Below are 20,976 nucleotides of genomic sequence, written 5' to 3'. Positions count from 1 at the left end.
GGGTGCAGCTTCCTTTGTGCCTGCAGTGCGGCTGGGTGACCAATCAACAGGTTGGAACCAAGGCTACCCGGTTTGGGGCCAGATTTATTGTATAACCTCGGGCACCCCTCACTGCACTCTGCTGTGGTGACTTAATCTGCAAGCTGGGGGCAGAGGATCCAAAGTATTGTTACGGAGGGGATATAAAAATTACAGAGGACTTCAGAGCCTGCTGAGAGAACAGGACAAAGAGCTGGTTAGAGGAAAATATGCAAATATTTGGAATATAACTTGGGTTTGCTTCTATCTGGATTGAGAAGGAACAGATATTCTTAGTATTCTCTTTCCTGATAGAAGTAGTCAGAAGAATAAGAACAGAAGTTGAGTAGGAACATCAGAAAAGAAGGTAGCAGACCCCACCCCAAATACTTTTCAGTCTGGGAGCTGTGCCCCTCAGCCACTCAAGAATATTTCTTCACAAGAGAGCTCTTTAAACTTCTCTGATTAAAAAGAACAAAAACAGGGCTTCCTGGTGGCGCGGTGGTTGGGAGTCCATCTGCCGATGCAGGGGACGTGGGTTCGTGCCCCGGTCCGGGAGGATCCCACGTGCCGCGGAGCGGCTGGGCCCATGAGCCATGGCCGCTGAGCCTGCGCGTCCGGAGCCTGTGCTCCGCGGCGGGAGAGGCCACAGCGGTGAGAGGCCCGTGTACCGCAAAAAAAAAAAGAACAAAAACAAAAATAATTAGTGCATCTAGAGGCACTAATGAACCCTGATTTTTTTCTACTTCACTCCTGCTGTCAACCCATTTCTTTGTTGAGTCTACTTTTGTGATCCTAAAATATTATGCAAAATCTGCTATAAATTTTGACATTTTAATCAAGATGATGAGGTCGGCATTTTAAGTTCAAGTTAAACAACCTCAGTGTCCAGTGTTTCAATTAATCCTATAAGTGTGTGAGTATTTGCTATGGAAATATCCCAGGCACAGTGGGAGTCATGAAGTCGTATTTTCTGGCCTCTGCTCTGAAAGCACCTATAATCTAGTTGAGACAAGACTCATGGTGCCCATGTGAAAACACAGTTCCCCCAGACAGCAACAGGGATGTCACAGTAAGGTACAGACAGTGTGTTGGCACTAATCTGGGTCATACCAACTCCAGGAGTGTCCCCAGGAGTAGAGATCAGTGACAGTTGGATCAGAAGGGCCTGAGGATGAACAGGATTTAGGTGGCTGCAGAAGGACAAGCAGTCTGTTTCAGAAGAAAGGAAAGAAACAAAATAGGGCAAATCTTTGAGAAACAGGCATGTGTTTGAAAGCAGGAGGTTGGGGTGTACTTATGGAGAACCTTGAAAATAAGGCAGAGAAGCCAGTGAGTGCCCAGGGCAGCAAGTCCCAGAAGTTTCCCTTTTTGTTTTTAGTGATAACTCCCTTGTCAATATTTATTAAACTTTATGCAAAAATCTGGCAGTGGTACGCAGGATGGATGCAGGATGCCTGGAGATCGGACACTGGTCATATCAGGGCCTCGTACTGAAGCAGAATGAGGAAAGGAGGGTCTAGTCTAGGATGGTAGAAGTGGGGAGGGAAGGAAGGAATAAAGAAGACCCTCTCAAGAAAAACAAAACCCCAGTGGTACGTGATGAGTGACAAGGAAAGGAGTAAAGGAGAGGAGAGAAACCTAGTTTCAAGCATTCCTGACAAAAGAGGGAACACTGACTGGTCTCCTGAGTTAGGAGTGAGGAGGGGACATGTTTGGCTTTAGGCTGCGTTGACTGAGATGTTGGAGAGACAGCAGGTAGAGAAGTCCAGTAGGTAATCTGAGCCTGGAGGCAGACAGGACTGAAGGTCCGGTGGGCACCCTGCGTGTAAAGACGATGGAGGTTATGAACATGGGTGAGCTCTCCAGTGGGGGAGCTGAGCAGAGGCCTGGAACAGTAAACTCTGGGGAAGGAGAAGGGGGAGATGTAAGAAAAAACAGGAACTAGCTTAAAGGGCTGGTGCGTCAGAAAATTAAGATGGGGTAACAAAGAAAATTAAGATGGAGACAGTCGGAAGGCAGGACGTAAAGGCTAGTCCTGGCGCTCAAGTGGGAAGACAGACGTGGAGCAGTGAGAGCTGTGCTGGGAGCGCAGGGGGCTCTCAAGGTGGGGTTGGGTGGAGTTAGGGAAGGCATCTTCCAGGAGGACAAGCGGCACTGAATCTAGACCTGAAGGCTGAGTAATGTTAACTAGAGAAACCAGTGGGTTTGAATTCAAAAATGCACATATTTTTGTGTCCACTCCTTTGTTTCTTGACCACCGTTTCTGGCCATCATTGTGATATATGAACAACATCCAATCTTGGGGAAACTACATTTCTACGTCTTACCCAGTAGACGTACAACACTCAGAAGCCTAAGGAGCCCAAGTCATTTATGTGGCTTCACTTAGAACTGCATTTCTTCTGAAATTTCAAATTCCAGTCTACTCCCTCTTCAGCCACAACCTCTAAATATTCATCTGGAAACCTCTGCGCCCCCCGCCTGCCCCCTAACACCCCGGGTCCAGCCAGCCATCTCCTGACCGTTCTTCTACCTGCCTCCATGTCTCAGATGCAGGATCACCTGGCACCTTTGCCCTCCTCTCCCTGGTTCCTGGCCTTCCACCCCAGCAACCCCAGACCTTGGGTCATTCCTGTCTTCTCTACAACACCTGCGGGCTGCTGGAGAAACATAAGGCACCAGGCAGACAGCATCACCACAAGTGGCGATATCCAGCTGTGAGCAGAGTACTCAAGGCTGTGTGGCCGTCCTCCACTTGTCCTGGACCTTCTCCCTCTCCCAGGCTCTTCACCAGCCATGCTACATCATTCCCCCTCTCCCAAGGCCTGTCCTCCTCCTCTTAGATGATGACTTCCCCTCCTGCCTCATAGAGAAAGGAAAAGACATCACACACATTCTCATCTCATCCCACATGTGCTTCCTCTTTGGGAATTCCCCAGGCTGGCCAGCCCTCTCCGTTCCCTCTATAAAGCACACTGACCACTGTCAGGGGAGGGCAAGGGAGAGGCAAGTGAGGCAGTCGTTTGGGGCACAAAATATTAAAGTGATAAAAGTATGACTACAGACTAATGATGCTCCTCCAGTAAGTCACAGATTTTTTTTAAAAGCCTCAATACTTGATACTTTTATGCTTAAGCTTTCATGACTTAAAGTCCCATGTGAGACACAATTTTTGGTTCCTTTCCAGGCATAACTCAAAGGAAAGGAAGATAACATTTTCTCTCCCATCTTTATGTTGCATTTTGTTCTACATTCCAAGTATTTTTTTTCCTGGCTTGTTCTGATCATCTATTCCCTATTAAATATAGCTAGAATCAATCCTCAGGAGCCAAACTGCCATGTTAAAGAAATCAGGAATAAAAAGCCCTGAATTTACTGGAAAGGCTATAATTTGATCTTCATAGATTTTTTTCTTAGTAAATTAGTTGTAGTAATTGGTGCTGAGAAACACAACTGGTTACTGTTTAGCAATATTTCCCCTTCTATTTGCTCAAGAAGGAAGGAAGCAACCTGAAATGTGAATTTACAGCTCACCTTTTAAGTGGGAAAAATTAGATATTCTCTCAATTATATTTTATTCTTTAATCAAATTTCCAATATAAGGCTGTAAAAAAAGGACAAATTCCACTCAACAGCTGTCTTTAGGTGTTTTATGGCTGTGACTAGCTATGAAACTTTAGCTCAAGCCATGGGCAAAGATTACAAGCCATTTGGAATTGTTATCCCTCCACAAAGAATACATTTTTAGAGTTAGTTCTTGATCCAGTGTTAGTCCAAAGACTTTAAATTTCAACTCTGCAAGCATGGATATGGGACAGTGGGAAAAGCTGGTTATAAAATGTATTGCTCCCCACTTATGTAAACTAAGTTATATGTTTCTTTATAAGTTAAACATGGGTGTCGATTTCTGTTTGCTGGTTATAGGAAAAATAAAGACAGGGAAATACAAAATGACCAAACAAGTAAAGACGGGCTCTAAGTAAAGATAAGCACTAAGGAAACTGGTGACAGAGGGATTATAGAATATATTATATTTCAGAGGAATTATATTAAAAGTTGCTGAAATTTCCCAGTAACCAGTTTGATTATACAGAATTTGAAACAAACAAAAATGCTGAAATATAAAGAGGGTCTCAGAAAGGTCAAGCACTTGCTTTTCTAAGCTTGGCCTTCTGTATTCATTCCTGAGGCATATCTGTTTGGGTTGACAGGGCTGCTTGCTCTTTCAATACAATTCTTAACGGTTTTGTTCTTGCCTACTTAAGGAATAAACTTCTCCTTATGCCCAGTCTAGCAACAGTTACTAACTTGGTGTGTTTACTGTGCACAGGCTCTGTTCAGAACGCTTCACATACATAGTAACTCTTTAAGTCTCACAACAACCTATGAGGGAGAAATTACCTCCCCATTTTGCAGAAGAAGAAACTGAGGCACTGAGACATGGGATTAACCATGTAACCTCCATAGATTGCAGACCCTGTGGCAGCTCAGAAGCACCTGATCAGTTACAGCCCTGTCCCTGAGCTCCTCACCTGCCTTTTCTGGCACTGGCACAGCTGCTCTTCCTGGAGCTCCCAGAAGGACGGGAGGACAGGGAAGCAGGTAGGGCAGAACCAAGAGAAGCAACTCAAGGCAAAAGATTTGCTTCACTGTCTAAAGTTTGGAGTCATTTATGTTTTGCTACCACCTGCACTTCGCCAGAACTTGTTCTTATTTTCTTTGTAACATACCCTTTTCCTAACCTTCCATCTCAAGTTTCCCTCCTTCCTTTTCTTGATCTCAGTAGCACTAGACAATGGGCAAAAGTGACCCTGTAAGTCTGGGTTCTTTGGGTACATACAGTCTTTCCTGCACAAGGAAGATTGGGGAATTTAAGGGTGGAGATTCAAAGTGGTAGGAGGGGGTAAAGAAAAAAGAAGGAGGGAAGGAGAAGAGAGTAAAACGTATAGGACTCAGAGAGGATGTTTTAAGCAAGTATTCAATGACTAAGTATTGGGTGAGATAAAAGGAGAGGAGTCGTACACAGCTGAGGTCAAATTATGATATGAAAAATAGTGATTTCAAAATAGGGTGACAATATAACCTGGTATGAACCTGTTATATAAGCTATGCACATTAGCTTGTTGTCCAGTGGCAGTTCATATGTCCCGTTCTGGACACATTTGATTGTGGGTTCAGAGTATAAAAAATGAAGGTCTAAAACATAAGAGATATTTATAACACATTTCTGTCTCAGCTGATCAACATTTATTATAAGTTAACTACCATTAAAGCACCTGCCCTATCCCAGGCATTATGCTGCACAGCCCTGAAAGTAGGTAATACCTACATTTAATTCATTCAACAAATATTAATTTATCACGTACTGTGTAGTAGGCCACAGACAGGATGCTTAGAGGGCTTCAGAGATGTTTCCAGTGTAGATCCCCTAACAGAGTAAGAAAATGTTCCGGTGCAACCTTGAATCTGGACCTGATGGGGTCAAGAGAGTAGAAAAATCAAGAGTTTTAGAATGTGAACAAAAGTAATTTATATTCTGCTGCATCCATTTACTAATCACATGAGCTTGATTTGTCTCTAAACCTTGTACCAACAGTGTTTTCTGAGGATCATTTGAGAAGATTTATTGACAGTATGTGGTCCAGATCAGGGGTTTGATGTATGCTAATTTCCTTTCTCTAGAAATTGTTGATGCATCTTTACCATGATGGTTTAGTTAATAGATGGCCGATATTCTTTATGGGTTATTTTCCTTTCAAAGTGATGAGCTATACTCTTAATATTCTTCTCAAAAATATTTATTAAATACGAGTTTTTTGAAATACTGATCTGATTGCTAAGGGCCACTAATACATCTCAAATACTGTTGTGACTGAGAACAGAGGTATCGTTCCTAATTGACTGAACATGGTCTTCCATTATGCTTTACAGGAAAGAACAATATTGTTCCCACAAGCACTTAAAAATACATTTCAAATGACACAGCCAAAAGTAAGGCCCTGTAAATTACGGAGAGGGAAACCTGAGTGGAGTCATCTTTTTAACTTACTTTGCTTAGAGCACAACCAAAACGTTGTCAAAAGAGTTGTAGAAAAGGAATAAAAGAGACAAAATCATGAAATTTCAGGGACTCTTAGGCTGGGTAATAGTGCTCTGAACTTGGAATTTAGGGGGCTTATTGCCTGCAGACTTGGTAGAACATTCCTTTCTGTTAAAAAAAAAAAAAAAACTGGCTTCTAGTGTTAAAACGTTCACTATGGAAGATAAATAAGTTACTGGTCAAAGCCAGCCTCTGAATTTCTAGCATTAAAATGCAGAAACAAATCACTTGTTTATTCAAAGTTTACATCTCACCTGATCAAGCTGCTTATCTTTAAATATGAATTCTTATATCTCTTTTATATATGCAAACTGTAAGAAAAATATTCTAGATTTACACTGTTCTGGCTAAATCTTTGCTGGCAGAGATTCTATATCTAATAGCAGGGCTCTTGTAATAATTTGCTGTTCCTCCATTTCTGGAACATAGATACAATGTATACACCTCCTCACAAGATTATTCCACAATGGAATAAAATAATGGCTATGGAAATATTCCCAAAAAGGTATAATGTGCCATAAAATGCAAAGCTAAGATTTATTCAGTTGAGTATATATAACATTCCAAAAAGACAGGATACATTTTGTTACTTTGAGAAGAAATCATTTCCTTCTGAATTTTTCCCAGTTTCTTTCTACCACATCCCATGTTCGGTTATGTAGACTCTAGTGCAGTTGGTCCTCAGAAAGAACTCTACCTTGACTATTTGAAAGTCACCGAGTACAATGATTCTAGCCAAAGTGACCCATTTTAAAAGATGACCCATTTCAAAACCCATGAGTTATTATTCAAGCTGTTCTATATTTGAGAATTTGAAAGTTATTTCCTTTTCTTACAATCTCATTTGAATCAGTCTTTTATAAAAGGGAAATTTGATCTCTATTTTAATGAAATATAATGTGACATTTTTCCTTGCTAAAGCCTGCACTTTATGTTGAAAACTCTTCTCCACCTTCTGATGGTTTGTGTTTGTGCATGGGTGTGTGTATGTGTGTGTGGTCAAAGCATTTGTGTGCAATATCATCTATGCGTCCTAAACATCCCTCATTTCTCACTTCCTCAGAAACAGCCTCTCTGAGCTTCAGCTTGAACTCTCCCTGTCACAACACTCATTCCCATCTTCAGGTGTCACGGTGAGCACCTGGAGGGCGGAGATTAGTCAGACTGAGTCACCCTCTTCCTCAGAGGGTGCTCAGTAAACACTCAAGGAGACGTGTTTCCCAGTGGGAGAGGGGATGGGAGAGAGAGAAGGAGAGGGAAAGGGGAGAATCATTTTAAGTATTTAATGGAAACATTTCAGGTATTGAATTTATCTTCTTTAAAAAAAAGAGTTGACTCCAAAAAGCAGCTCCCCCCCTCCCCCACCCTGTCACAGGATATAAAATCTACCATAAGTTTCTTTTGAGAAAGTTAAAACCTCAGGTGCTAATCACCAATCCCCCTTTCAGAAAGTTCAGGATGGGATCTTTTCAGCACCACCACTGAATAAAACTACCTTCAATCATCCTTTTCTGGGTCAGTTTCAGCTTCTCACACCCTTCTCCCTTCCCCCATAGGGGCCAGGCAAAGTTTCCCAAAATAAAGGCACAGAGGAACAAATCCAGTTCTAATGGATGTACTTGCATCAGAGAATTACCCTAAATATTAGCTCCGAGCCACCACCAGCCACGGAGCGATTACAACTTTGGTGTCCCTTTAACATGACCCATAAACTATGAAAACCAACACTGGGAAAGAGAAATATAAGGTGTGTAGTCAGAGTCGGATGAAAAGTTCCTACTCTGGACCTACGTAAGTGGTATCTGAGTAAGCAATTGACTCTGTCACTTAAGGATGCAAAATAAAATTCAGCAGAGTCAAAGGAAAGCGTGGCAAAGACCTCCCCACTTAGAAAGAGGTCTCTTTTTCCAGTTTCCCCGCCTGCCTACTTCCTTGTCTCCATTTCCCCAGCCAGTAACTCACCGAAAGCTTCCCTAGCCTAGTCTGGCGGTTTCCCAACTCCCAACACGACACAGGATTTCTACCCGAATTCACCCCTGCAGCCTAGGTGTGGCTGCAAGGTTGGGGGCCACCAGCCGGAACGGAGGCCCGCAGGGCTCGGTGTTCTCCTCCCGGCTCCGGCCGGTTTCGGCATCGCGGCGAAGCGGCCGCCTCGCGGGAGCTCCGAGGAAAGGGGACCCCGCCCGGCCCCGGGACACTTCACCCCGCCGGAGCTCCGGGCCCCCCAGCCTACCTGCTGCACCTGGGCGGAGGCTCGGCCCAGGGTCACGGTCGCCAAACGCCCGCCCGCAGGCCCGAGCAAACAAAGGCGCTCCGGAGAGGGAACGCGCCTCCTTCCCCACCGCGCTCTCGGGCTGCGGGCAGCCCTGACCCGCGGCGGGTAGGGCGGCCCCAGCTTCCCGACGCCGGGCCGGGCGCGCTCCGGACCAGTGTCTGCTTCAGCCGTGCCTCCCCGGCCCCAGCGCGCATTCCAACCTAAGCCACCGTGCGAACGCGCGTGCCTTCACCTCCTCGCGACTCTCTTCCCCTCTCGGCCCTGGAGACCTCGCCGAGGAGGCGGAACAGACTCCGAGTCTCCGGTCCTGCAGCCCGGGAATTGCTCCTGCGGAGAGGCGCGGCGCGGCAAGGCGGCCAGGCCGGGCAGGGGCGGGGCGGAGGCCGGGCGGTCCGGAGCCCTCCGCTGCGGACCGAGGGAGTCAGTCTCCCCTCACAAAGAACAAACCAGGCGGGGAGTTGAGATTTATCCCCGCCGAGCGGGCTAGAACTTACCACATTTAGTGATCCGGAAGAGAAGACTACATTTCCACCCACCAGGGGCCTGGGCCCCTGCTAGGATGCGGTGGGATGCAGAGCATTTTTAAAAATGGTACGATTGATCACATATATTAATTCCATATGAAACAACTGGTCTCCGTACAGTTTGCATTAGGAGGTAGAATTTGTTAGGCGATCCGTTCGTTCAGAACATGCAAAGGTTTACTCATCTGCGGGAGATAAGTTTTGACTGAGTTGCAGTTCTCTGAGCATCTTATTTTCCTTTTCAGAGCAAGAGGTCTAAGGGCAGGCTAGACTTTAAAAGATCTCTTGTCACACCACTTACGCCTCGAGCTTCTGGGGGCCTCAGTGACAAAAGAAGGAAACTCTAATCTGCAGCATACAGCTTCGCGACAGCGGTTCGTTTTAAGAATGCAGTGGGACGGTGGGGAGAGACTCACCCCGCCCCACCTTCAATCCCAACTTAATTTCAAAGAGAGCTTAAAGCAAAACTCACCAAGTTCAAGCCCAGCTCCTCAAATCGCAGGTCGGCTCTCCTCCTGGCAGCGAAGCTAAAGTCATGGGGGTCTCCGGAACAAAACTTGCCCGTTTAAAATCTTGGTCAGGGGCTGGGCAGCCGGCTCTCGGCTGGGCTCGCCTCCCCGGAGGGGAGCGGGCTGCAGAGGGCAGATTGCGGGGGACCCAATCAGGGGCTCCCAGCGGAGGGCGGGGGCGCGGCCAGCGTGCCGCGTTTCCTGCCCCTCTTGGCGTCACTGACGAAGCCCAGTCTGGCCTGACCTTTGACGCCACCCCTGCGTGTTGGGGAAGGTGATGGGTCCCGCTTGAGTCTATTCCTGTCGGTGCATGGCAACTCCAGGAAGTGCTTCTCCACACCTCTTTAGTTAATTGAGATCATTTAGTCAGATCATCAACTGTGAGCTAGGATCCGCATCAATGTCCTCTTTGAGGTGTTTTCCCCATTCAAAATACTTAATACGTGTAATAGACAAAATCAGGAGAAGATAAATTTCCACTGAGTGGAAGAGATTATAAATAAATCCTTTATGGGTTTAGTTTTTTGTTCTCCAAATATTGTTCTAGCATCCTCCTCATAGAACAAATATTATCATTTAACAGAGGTGATATCTTGAACGACTTTGTAATTGTATATATTTGAGAACATGAGAGAAAACAAAAGATTAACCCATTACTTCAGTAAAATAAAAGTTTTGGATTTGTTATTGTAAAAGGAATGGCAGGTAATGACTTAAAAGTAGATTACTGAGTCAGTTTGAAACTGTAAATACAACATTGTACATGTTATTTCTAACTAGATTTTTAAGAGGTTTTGTTATTGGTTTTTTTTTTTTTTACGGTACGCGGACCTCTCACTATTTTGGTCTCTCCCGTTGCGGAGCACAGGCTCCGGACGCGCAGGCTCAGCGGCCATGGCTCACGGGCCCAGCCTCTCCGCGGCATGTGGGATCTTCCCGGACTGGGGCACGAACCCGTGTCCCCTGCATCGGCAGGCGGACTCTCAACCACTGCACCACCAGGGAAGCCCCTTAAGAGGTTTTGTAATTGCTTTCTTTAAGCTCCTTAGCATATTTTCAACCATGCAGTTATTTTCTTTCATATATTACCTGTAGAGAGCATGGCTCAGTACTGGTATTATCAACTCAGACCACGTGGCATGTCAGACCACAGATAGAAATATTTAGGTAATGTGATTTGTAAGGGAATCACTGACAGTGACCCATAAATAAGCTAATTTATTGTTAGTGCAGTGCAACTCCCTTTACCTATGCAAAATAAAACCCTGTTGGTAAGTAAACCCACAGACATTCCCCCTCCCCCCAGGTATCATGTGTATGTTGTATTTATGTACAAATGTTCAATTGCCATTATATTCCTGTCGCGTCATCTGGAACTAAGCCCACATAGGTGCAGGTGTCAGCATGTGTGTATTCCACATGCTCGAACACATAGGACTGTACCCACAAAAAATACAAACTGAAACAAACATTGATAAATACATATAAAAATCACATATTTACATCAGCCTGTATGGCGATAGACAAGCCAGACAGAGAAATGCTTCAAGAGTAAGTCAGGAGATTGGTAAGAGGATGTGGGGCTTTTGGTGGGAGGAGGGGAGAGGGTGTGGATGAGAGATGGGGTGGTCCAGAATGCCTGCCCAGGTGCCCACACATGAACATACATGCACAGGGACGGCATCTTTGCCCATCTGGGAGAATGATTTCCTGCAGCAGACTGGCTTCCCATCCCACCCCAGAAGGAGAGGAAGAGGATGATAGATTGGATAGTATATAACAAAGTACTCAGTTTGTTTTGTTGGGAGGGAGTGCTTGAAATTAGTTGGAGATAAAATTAACTGATAGTAGTGAAGCTGATTTGACCATCAAAGAAGGAAGACAGTGTCGCCTTGCCCTCAGTGTCCACAGTAGCTGCTTGTGAACAGAGACCACTACAAAATTTATAAATGACTTTCAATCTCACCATCAGGACTTTGCTTCACAGAGCACTAGAGAATTTAGGAAAGTGGTGGCAAAAAGAAAGCTGTAGCATCAAGATGGTAAACTTGAAAACTGAGAGGAATTGCAATTTGCATGTTAAATTTAGAAGGGAGAAGATAAGGCAGAGAAAGAGCAGAGGGAGAAGCAGATATAGGAGAGAGGACCAGAGAGTAGAGCATGTATTATTAGTTTTGGGGAAAAGAAGACTGAAAAGAGAACCTGGGAGATGGTGGGAACAAAAGAGACCCAAAGAGAGAAAGTGTTAGTGAAGTCATGAAAGGAGAAACAGGTTTGATAACTGCTACTTAGTACCTAACACAGTTGAAGCATATCAACATAGTGCCATGCTTGACTTGTTAGCTTAAGTTGTGCTTTCTGTAGAAGGTAGGAGGTTTCCTCACAGACCCTGTACAGGCCCTGTCCCATGAATTCAGATACACCACAGGCTGTGTGTTCTGAAACCAGTGAGCATCTATGCAAGGCCTGGGCAGCTAGAGAGGTGGGGTGGAATCCTGACTTAGTTCCTGCTGGCCACGAGATCGGGGCAAGCGACCCAACTTCTCTGTGCCCCATGGTAATTCCCGACTGAAAGGGTGCAGTGAGGGCTGACTACAGAGCAGTAACATGTGTGAAGTGCTGAGCACGGCGCCTCACGGACTGGGTGGACAGCTGTCATCCTCATGCCACTGTGGGCTACAGAAAGCTCTCGCTCGGTGAGCTGGTCTTCATGCTATATCCCATCATCATCATTGCTATAAAAGGACCTGCTGTGTTTCACATCTTTAGAGATACATTTTCTGTTAATACAGCATCAGCAGTTAAAACAATGCAACAACTCCTTGGCTTTCTCCTCTTCCTCCTTTACTGCCCACCAGCCCCTCCTACCCCCACATGTATCCTTCTGGGTATTCTTTTCTCACCACACTTGCTGCTTGGTGATCTCATCCATTGCCTTTAATCCATGATTTATATTTCTAGTCTAGATTCTGAGCTCCAAACTTGAGTGTCTTCACTTAAGTGTCACATCAGTCTTAAGCTTAGCAGGTCTAAAATGGAATATTCAAATACATTTTTGTGAAATGGTGAATGGATGGGTGTTGGATGACCCCCAAGGGCCAGAATCCTCCTTCTTCTCGCAAGTGGACCCAGCCCAGGGTGTTCGTTACGTGTCAATAACAGTCAGTGGCATTATGTCACTGTATAAATATCTGTGGATCTGTTTTCCCTACTCTTTTGAGAGTCCTCAGACCTCTTGAGGATGGAGATCACATCCTACTCATCTCCAGTTCCCTTGAAGAAGCCTCCCACAATGCCTTGCACGGAGTGAATATGTATTAATGGCTGGTTGAATTGAATTTTTGCTGAACGCTTCCCACATTCATCAAAAGTTCAAACTTTCGGTCCAAGAAGCCTCATCTACAGTACAATGGCCCCAGTGTACTTCTCCCTCGATGCCAACAAGGCCCAAATGCTGACATTGGAGGCACACTAGCCCCTTTCCTACAGCTCCTGCTTCTGCTCCTGTGGTTTGGCACGATTTACCAGCCTCCCTCAATTCCAGGATCTTGGCAGTTGGATGAAACCATACTAGGTATACCCAGAGCTGGAAGATGAAGGGAACTGACAGCAAAAAGAGGTACTCACCCACAGGCCATTCTAAGAACCCATTTTGTTCCTTTCTCTTCACTTCTGCATGGGGGGAGGGACCTCAACTCATCCCCTTCCACATCAATACATAAGGGCATCTCTCATGTGCCCCTATAACCCTCAGTAGGGGTCCCACAGGGACAGGGACAGTCTTGCTGGGACAGGCCCTGCTTGCTGGGACCCTTCTTGGTGCAGTAGAGCTGTACTGTGGATTGAGTGGGCCTCACTCGGGGGAGGGAGTGGGGGAAGAAGACTGGCAGGTGGGAGTGAGGCTGCCACAGATTTCCTTTCCATGCTGCAAATGCTCAAACAGCCCCTGTGACAGTGACCTGGTACCAACCCCCTGCCATTAGATCCCTCAGCATTTCTTCTCCCCTCTCCACCTGCAGATCATATATCCATTTTCACACTCCCAGGGCCATACAGCATTCTGTGCAGGTTCTGAGGGACTGCCTCTAAGTCTACCTTTTTCTCCCCAAGCTAGGAGCATATATCCAAATTGAGTGAACGAGTGATACTTGTGTAGGGACAATCTTGAATTCTACCTGATTAACACTTAACTTTTAAAAGACAATTGGCACCATCCTGCCCACAGTTATCTAAACTGAGAAAAACTATTTGGATCCTGTGAGGGGTGGTACAGAGGAAAAAAAGAAAATTACAGCACATGGAGATGTTCAGAAAACAGTTGTTGACTATGACATGGGGGCTACGTGCCTGGCCCAGATGCAATCATTTGAGTTAGAAATTTTGCACTTAAGTTTGGTTGTGCTGATATTTAAGGGACAACTAAAATCTAATTCTCTATTACCCTTTTCTTAATGGTTAATAATTTCTAAGCGCTCATTGCCTGCTTTATGGAGCATACATGCTTCAAATCCTACTCAAATTAATTCTAAAAGGCAGTTATAGTCCTGCCTGAGATTTATATTGAGTATTATTTAAAATATGGACCATTAGTTAGGAATTAAAAATAGCTACAGTGAGATTTTTCTTATAACAGCACTTTTCAAAAGCCAATTCTAAAGTTCTTGACAAATCATGTGCTCTGAAAAAATATACATTTCATGAATCAGTCTTGATTGGTCTAATGGTCTAAGGACATAAAGCCCAATATTAATTAACACCTATTTGTTTGATCCTGCAGATATAGGGCTAAGGAATCCTAGAAAGAGCAATATCTCTGAGAAATATGTTTCTAGCATAATAAACAAACAAACAAACCCTCTTGGGAGGAAAGGAATTAATAGAATAATAGGATATCTGCTGGTAGATCTAGATAAAAATAGGTCTGCAGAAAGGTACACAGGGTAAAGAAAGCAGTGTGTCTTTTCATCAATTTTTGATCTTTGACTATTTTATACACTTCTTTTTTTAATCTTTGGGAATTTCCTTTTTGCAATAGATTTCCCTTTGCATGAGGCAGAAGCTTATTAACTCTTTCACAATTTCTTTTCCTTACGGGAGGGTTATCAGGCTACTGGATACTCCTCTTGGAATTAGTACCAGTACTACCCTTTCCCATGAATTGAGGTAGTAATGGTTTTCCTATCAGCAGCATTCCAGGAGTCTACTTGGTACCAGAAATCTCTCCCATGAAGTTTTGTTATGTTTGGATTGCACATGTGCGGATACACCGTGGCTCTGTGATTTGATCCAGGTTCCTTGAATCCTAGGCATAAATGGCTGATGGTCTGAGCCACCCCTTTTTCTCCAACCTGCTTCCCTGTGTCCTTACTGTGCAGGCCCTGTCCCTTACAGAGCCATGCTGCAGAGTCAGAATATTGTACTGTTTCAGTGGACTGACATTCACCCTTGGCACATCAGTTCCCCTGTCTCTAGTTTTAGAGCTCGAAGACCTGGACCTGACCTCTTTCTGGCAGTACCAAGTCAGCAGTTTGACCTCAATCAAGTCACTTAATGCTCTGAGTCCCAATTTCCTCGTCTGTGAAATGAGAATAACAATTAGTGCCTGCTCCTGCTTACAGAATTGGTGTCTGTTCCTTAAATCTACCTTCATCCATTCCATAAACATTTATTGAGAATTTCCTACTTGTAAGGCATGGGGACAAGGGATGGATGATAGGACATCTGCCCTGCAGAAGCTCTTTGTCAGGTGTTGAATGGATCAAGGAAGATGATATGCACATTAAAAAAAATAACTTTACTTCACATCATGAGGTTAGCTATTATTTTTAAAATGGAAACTCATATGTGTTGATGAGGATGTGGAGAAACTGGAACCCTGGTGCCTTGCTGGTGGGAATGTAAAATGGTACACAATATCGTGGTTCCTCAAAAAGTTAAAAATAGAATTACCTTATAATTTAGCAATTCTCCTTCTGGGTGTATACCCAAAGGAAGTAAAAGCAATGACTCAACAAAGATTTGCAAACCAATGTTCACAATAGCCAAAAGATGGAAACAACCTGAATGGCCATCAACAAGTGAATGGGTAAATGAAATGTGGTCTAGGGCTTCCCTGGTGGCACGGTGGTTGAGAGTCCGCCTGCCGATGCAGGAGACACGGGTTCATGCCCCGGTCCGGGAAGATCCCACATGCCGCGGAGAGGCTGGGCCCGTGAGCCATGGCCGCTGAGCCTGCGCGTCCGGAGCCTGTGCTCCGCAACGGGAGAGGCCACAACAGTGAGAGGCCCGCGTACAGCCAAAAAAAAAAAAAAAAAAAAGGTCCATACAAACAATGGAAGATATTTAGCCTTAAACAGGAATGAAATCTGACACATGCTACATCATGGATGAACTTTGAATACATTATGTTAAGTGAAATAAGCCAGACGCAAAAGGACAAATTTTGTATGATTCCACTTATACGAGGTACCTAGGCAAAATCATAGAGACAGAAGGTAGAGTGGAAGTTACCAGGGCCTGGCGGGAGGAGGAAATGCAGAGTTAGCATTTAATGGGTACAGAGTTTCAGTTTGGATTGATGGAAAAGTTCTGGTGATGGTTGCACAACATTGTGACTGTATTTTAATGCCACTTAAAGATTGTTTAAATGGTAAATTTTATGTTATGTATATTTTACCACAATTTTGTAAAAATTGGGGGAATTCCCTGAGTCCAGTGGTTAAGGACTCCACACTTTCACTGCCCAGGGCCCGGCCAGGTTCAATCCCTGGTTGGGGAAACTAAGATCCCACAAGTCACGTGGCACGGCCAAAAAAAAAAAAAAAAAATTATAATCCCTAAAATGCTACACAAATGCAGGTTTGTTAACTTGAATTAGGATTAATGGGATTTGGTTTATAAGCAGTCCCTCTTTTAAAAAGTGCAGTATGCGTGAAATTACTTTGTCATTATTTATTATGTGATATTGAAGAGTGAGCCAGATAAACTTTAGTGATTACTTATGCCCCATCCTTCTCTAAAAAGAATTTAAGGTAGTTTACCCTAAACACATCAGAGTAATGAGATCAAATCCAGTTAACATCAGACAAAATATAGAAACTAAGATATAAAAGTGGAGAAGACAGAACAGATGGCTTATCAGCAACTGAGCAAAACTTTCAACTGTTAGCCTTCCAGGAGACAGAGAACGGTTTATATTCATCAGACCTTTTATTAATGCTTAAAATATCACTGATTTCAACAAGGTCATTGTATGGGTCCATAGTGTTTCATGTTGTTACCATTTATAGTTCTGGAATTTATTAAGCAATTATGCAACACCTAACCAAAACAGAAGAAGGATGTGAAACTAAGAACATGTTTTCCTAAGTCTGAACCCTCAGGACCTATTCAGTGCTGAATGAAACGGGCTCCTGGACCTTTCTCGTCCCCGTTGGCCAACTCGGTCTCCTGAACCTTCCCCTCGGCTCCTGCATGGAGTCTCACCGTAGCCTGGCGTGACAACCGTCTCCTCCATCCGGCTCCCCCTGACTCCCACGCTTCCCACCCAGACCCTGCCCCAGCACCTGGTTCCCACAAGGCCCCGGGTGTAGCCACGACTCCTAGCCCTGCTCCTGTTTCCTTCCTCCTGGAACACCCTCCTGTCTTGCTGCAAGTAGGCACCACTTACACAGGACAGTCCAGATCTCACCTCCACCTAGACCTCTCCAGCCCACGCTGATTCCTTCTCCTTGCCGTCCTATTGTACATGCAGTCACACATTCACTGTTTAGTTAATTGAGGGTGCAAATGGACAGAAAATCTTACGACCTTTGCTTCTTTTCTTATGAGAAATGAGAAGCACGGTGTGGTTAGACCAAAGACCACATCATACATTTTATTTAAAATGATTTATTTACAACGGAGTATTACTTAGCCATAAAAAGAAACGAAATTGAGTTATTTGTAGTGAGGTGCATGGACCTAGAGACTGTCATACAGAGTGAAGTAAGAAAGAGAAAAACAAATACCATATGCTAACACATATATCTGGAATCTTAAAAAAAAAAAAAGGGTTCTGAAGAACCTAGGGGCAGGACAGAAATAAAGACGCAGACGTAGAGAATGGACTTGGGGACATGGGGGGGGAAGGGTAAGCTGGGATGAAGTGAGAGAGTGGCATGGACATATATACACTACCAAATGTAAAATAGATAGGTAGTGGGAAGCGGCCACATAGCACAGGGAGATCAGCTCGGGGCTTCGTGACCACCTAGCCAGGTGGGATAGGGAGGGTGGGAGGGAGACGCAAGAGGGAGGGGATATGGGGATGTGTGTATATGTATAGCTGATTTGCTTTGTTATACAGCAGAGGCTAACACACCATTGTGAAGCAATTATACTCCAATAAAGATGTTAAAAATAAATTTTTATAAAATGATGTATTTATAGAGTGACCTATGAGAGCCAGTAGGGATACTCAGGATGATCTAATTCAGCCTTTTGACACATGAAGAAATGGAGACCCTGAGAAAGAAAATGTCTTGCTCAAAGTTACCCTACATATTAGAAGCAGAAATAGACTTGGAAACCTATTTTCGTGAAACCCAGTATTTTTATATCACCATGCTAGTTTCATTTTAATTTGTGTTTTATTTCATAATCAGCAAACAGGACTTTAGATGCACCCCAAACATAGGCCAAGAGGAGCAACATAATGTAGTGGGAAGAACACGGACTTTGCCAAAGCCAGAGACCTTGGACAAGTCAGTGCATGACCTTGGGGCTTTCTTTTTCCATCTGTAATATAAGGATTAACTGATGGTCTTTAAGTTTATATCTGCTTCTGGCATTTTATGAATGTACTAGACTGATGGCCCAGCCCCAACAAAGAATTTACAAGTACTGGGAGAGCATACATCGCTCACTTTTGCTCCCTCTTCCACACTGTCGTCCTCGGCCTGGGACAGTTCCCTGTCCTTGTCCCCTTGCATGCTTTTTTCAAAACTCTGATTAAACTTCACTCGACTCAAAATCGGCAGTGTCCCCTCCCTTCTGTGCTCCTGACTCCTCTGGCTACCTGGTACCTGTCACTCTGCACAGGAGTCACTGACTTTCTTGTCTCTGCCATTAGACTATGAACTCCCTAAGGCCTGGCACTTTGGTACATTTCTCTATCCCAAGTGCCTATCATGGTGCCTGGCTCATAATAGGGAGCTAGTACATGCTTGGTAAATGGATCTAATGGTTTTTGTCTGGGAAGCAAGGATAAGACTGTGGTACTAATTTCACCTGAAGCTGTTGGAAAGAGTTTTCATGGAAAAGGGAGAAATGGAACTTTCAGGAATGATTAGAATTTGAAAAGAAGTATAAAATAATGATACCATTGGCCTAACTAAAGGGGGGTAGGTGGCTTAAAGGAATGGATCAGCTCAGTGTTACTTAGCCAAATAAGGGAACATCCGCATTAGAATCATGTGGGGTGCTTGTGAAAATTACAGATTCTACCTCTGTATTTTATCCATTGCTCCCCATTCTGAATCTGTGGCTCTGTACTTACCTTTTGAGCAAGCCCCCTAGGAAGATTCTTTTCACATGAATGGAGAGTCTTGAAATCCTGGGAGGAATATTGACAGTTGTGGGCAACTGAAAGCTATTTTAAGTTTTTGAAGAGGGAGAATGATGGCATAATGGACTTGAAGCTTTAGGAAGGGCATAGACTGGAGGTCTGTAAAATAGATTGATGGGAGTGAGATCTCAGAGGCAAGAGTGAGCGGCTAGGAGTACACCAATGTATTCAAGATGAGAAGCCTCAGGAGTTTGCTCTGTATTGGTGGCGTCGGCAATGGAGAATAAGCAGTGACTCCAAGAGGTGTGTTCAGAGATGAAAAGATGAGGCTTGGTGACAGATTGAATGTAAGCGATAATGGCAGGGAGGAGTTTGCAATGACAACTCTGTTTTAGGGACCCTAGAGTATGACCCTTCCACCGATACGCATGCTGTTTCTGTCTGATGAGTTCTATTTCAGCCTGAGGTGATGAGGTGTCTGGGAGGCATCCAGGTGAAGACATATGTAAACCATTGGCAACATGGGCTTGAGCATGACCAAAAGTCTGGCGGGAAAATGATGATGTGGGAGAGTCAACAGCATGAGGGAAGAAGAGGGAAGGAAGTCTGGAAACCTGAGTTCAGACCTTGGGGAAGCAGCAACATTAGACACAAGGAGGAAGATGAATCAAGGAAGGAATAGAGAAGAAACAGAGAGGTGGGTGGTGAATGAAGATTGAATAATAAAGAGACACCAAAGGAAGAGAAAGGTTTAAGAAGATGAGTATCCATTACATCAGATGCTCTAGGGTTTGAGACGGGTAAGAATAGACCTTTCCATTTGGCAAAGAGGGTATTAGATGAAAACTAGCTTTTTTAAAGTGAAAATCTATAATACTTTCTGACGCGAGTGATATGATAGAATACAAGGAGTAAATGAAATCTCTTGACGGCAAATTGTGTTGACAGGTAATGAGCAAAAATATATTTCTAACAGACTGGTTTCCAAAAGGGTACTCTTCTACTGGAGAGCTGGGAAATTGGGGAGGGGACGAGGGGCAAGGGTTAGAAGGGGGAACAGATTAAGGTGTGTGGGCAAAGAAGAAACTTATCAGGAGATCCTAACATGTACATACTACATTAATGATCTTGCTTACCAAATAGGGCTGCATTCTTTTTTTTTTTTTTTTTTTTTTTTTTTCATTTTTTTAAAAGGCTTTCCTTTCTTGCCTCTCGCTTACGGTATCATCTTAAACACGAGCTGTCATATAGGATGGAACCAGATCTCCAAAGCTCTTTTTTTATGCTACCTTGAAATATGGCTTCAGAGAAGAAACAGCCCCTTAAAACACATTATGCCTCCATTTCCTCCTTAATGACCTGGGGGTGTGGGTGAGGGGAGAACCACTTTTACATGTAAAACAAAGCCAGAGTATACATTTAGTGTAGACTACATTCATGCGGGCTGATCTGGCGTTGTGAACCCCATCCTAATTACAGTGTTCCACCTCTGGGTAGATGTCCACCAGGGCATAAATTGCTCTAGGTGTTTAAGGTTTTAAAATGACTTGAGTCCTCCCAATGTTTTCTGTTTTTTATCTACATTATATATACTTGATGACTTTAGATATTAAATCCTTGATTTTTTTCTGTGAACAAACTTATGTGCTTTGGAATAATAAAGCAGGCAATCGTCAGCTAGAATCATCGATTCTCTCCCATTTTATAAAGTTATTTGAAAGGAAAACAAAGGAGAAGAAAGATAAAAGAATGGTTAACAGTGGTATGAGAACTTTTTTTTTTTAAATCTGAACAGAAATGAAGGCTACCAGCGTTCAGGAGACTTTCTATTGTTGGAGTTTTATCCATTGCACTCAAATAAGTAAAATGAAGCAGTTGGACCTGGGATATGACCTGACAAGGGACTTTTTTTCTTCTGAGTTGTGGATTTTTTCTTGTGTCAGATTCGTAAAGACTCCTAGGGGTCTCTAAGTTCTTATATTAACTGTTGGATGATAAGA

At 43.9% G+C, this 20,976-nt stretch overlaps 2 protein-coding genes across 15 annotated transcripts in view; one reads left to right on the top strand and one right to left on the bottom strand.

Moving 5' to 3' along the window:
* B3GNT5 (UDP-GlcNAc:betaGal beta-1,3-N-acetylglucosaminyltransferase 5) overlaps window positions 1-9,760 on the bottom strand; it is a 63,311-nt gene extending 53,551 nt beyond the window's left edge. For 2 of the 10 annotated variants that reach the window (XM_032629989.1, XM_032629984.1), the window contains exons 1-3: window positions 9,393-9,759; window positions 8,891-9,105; window positions 5,388-5,493 (exon numbers count right to left, since the gene is read on the bottom strand). The gene's annotated coding sequence lies outside the window, so the exon portion shown is untranslated. The other 8 variants (XR_004349621.1, XM_032629985.1, XR_004349622.1 and 5 more) reach the window with 6 other exon arrangements.
* MCF2L2 (MCF.2 cell line derived transforming sequence-like 2) overlaps window positions 1-20,976 on the top strand; it is a 237,004-nt gene that overhangs the window by 153,601 nt on the left and 62,427 nt on the right. The window lies entirely within an intron of this gene.

The sequence above is a fragment of the Phocoena sinus genome, chromosome 4 (genome assembly GCF_008692025.1).
Source record: "Phocoena sinus isolate mPhoSin1 chromosome 4, mPhoSin1.pri, whole genome shotgun sequence".
Classification (NCBI taxonomy): Eukaryota; Metazoa; Chordata; class Mammalia; order Artiodactyla; family Phocoenidae; genus Phocoena; species Phocoena sinus.
This window is presented reverse-complemented; position numbering and strand designations above follow the sequence as displayed.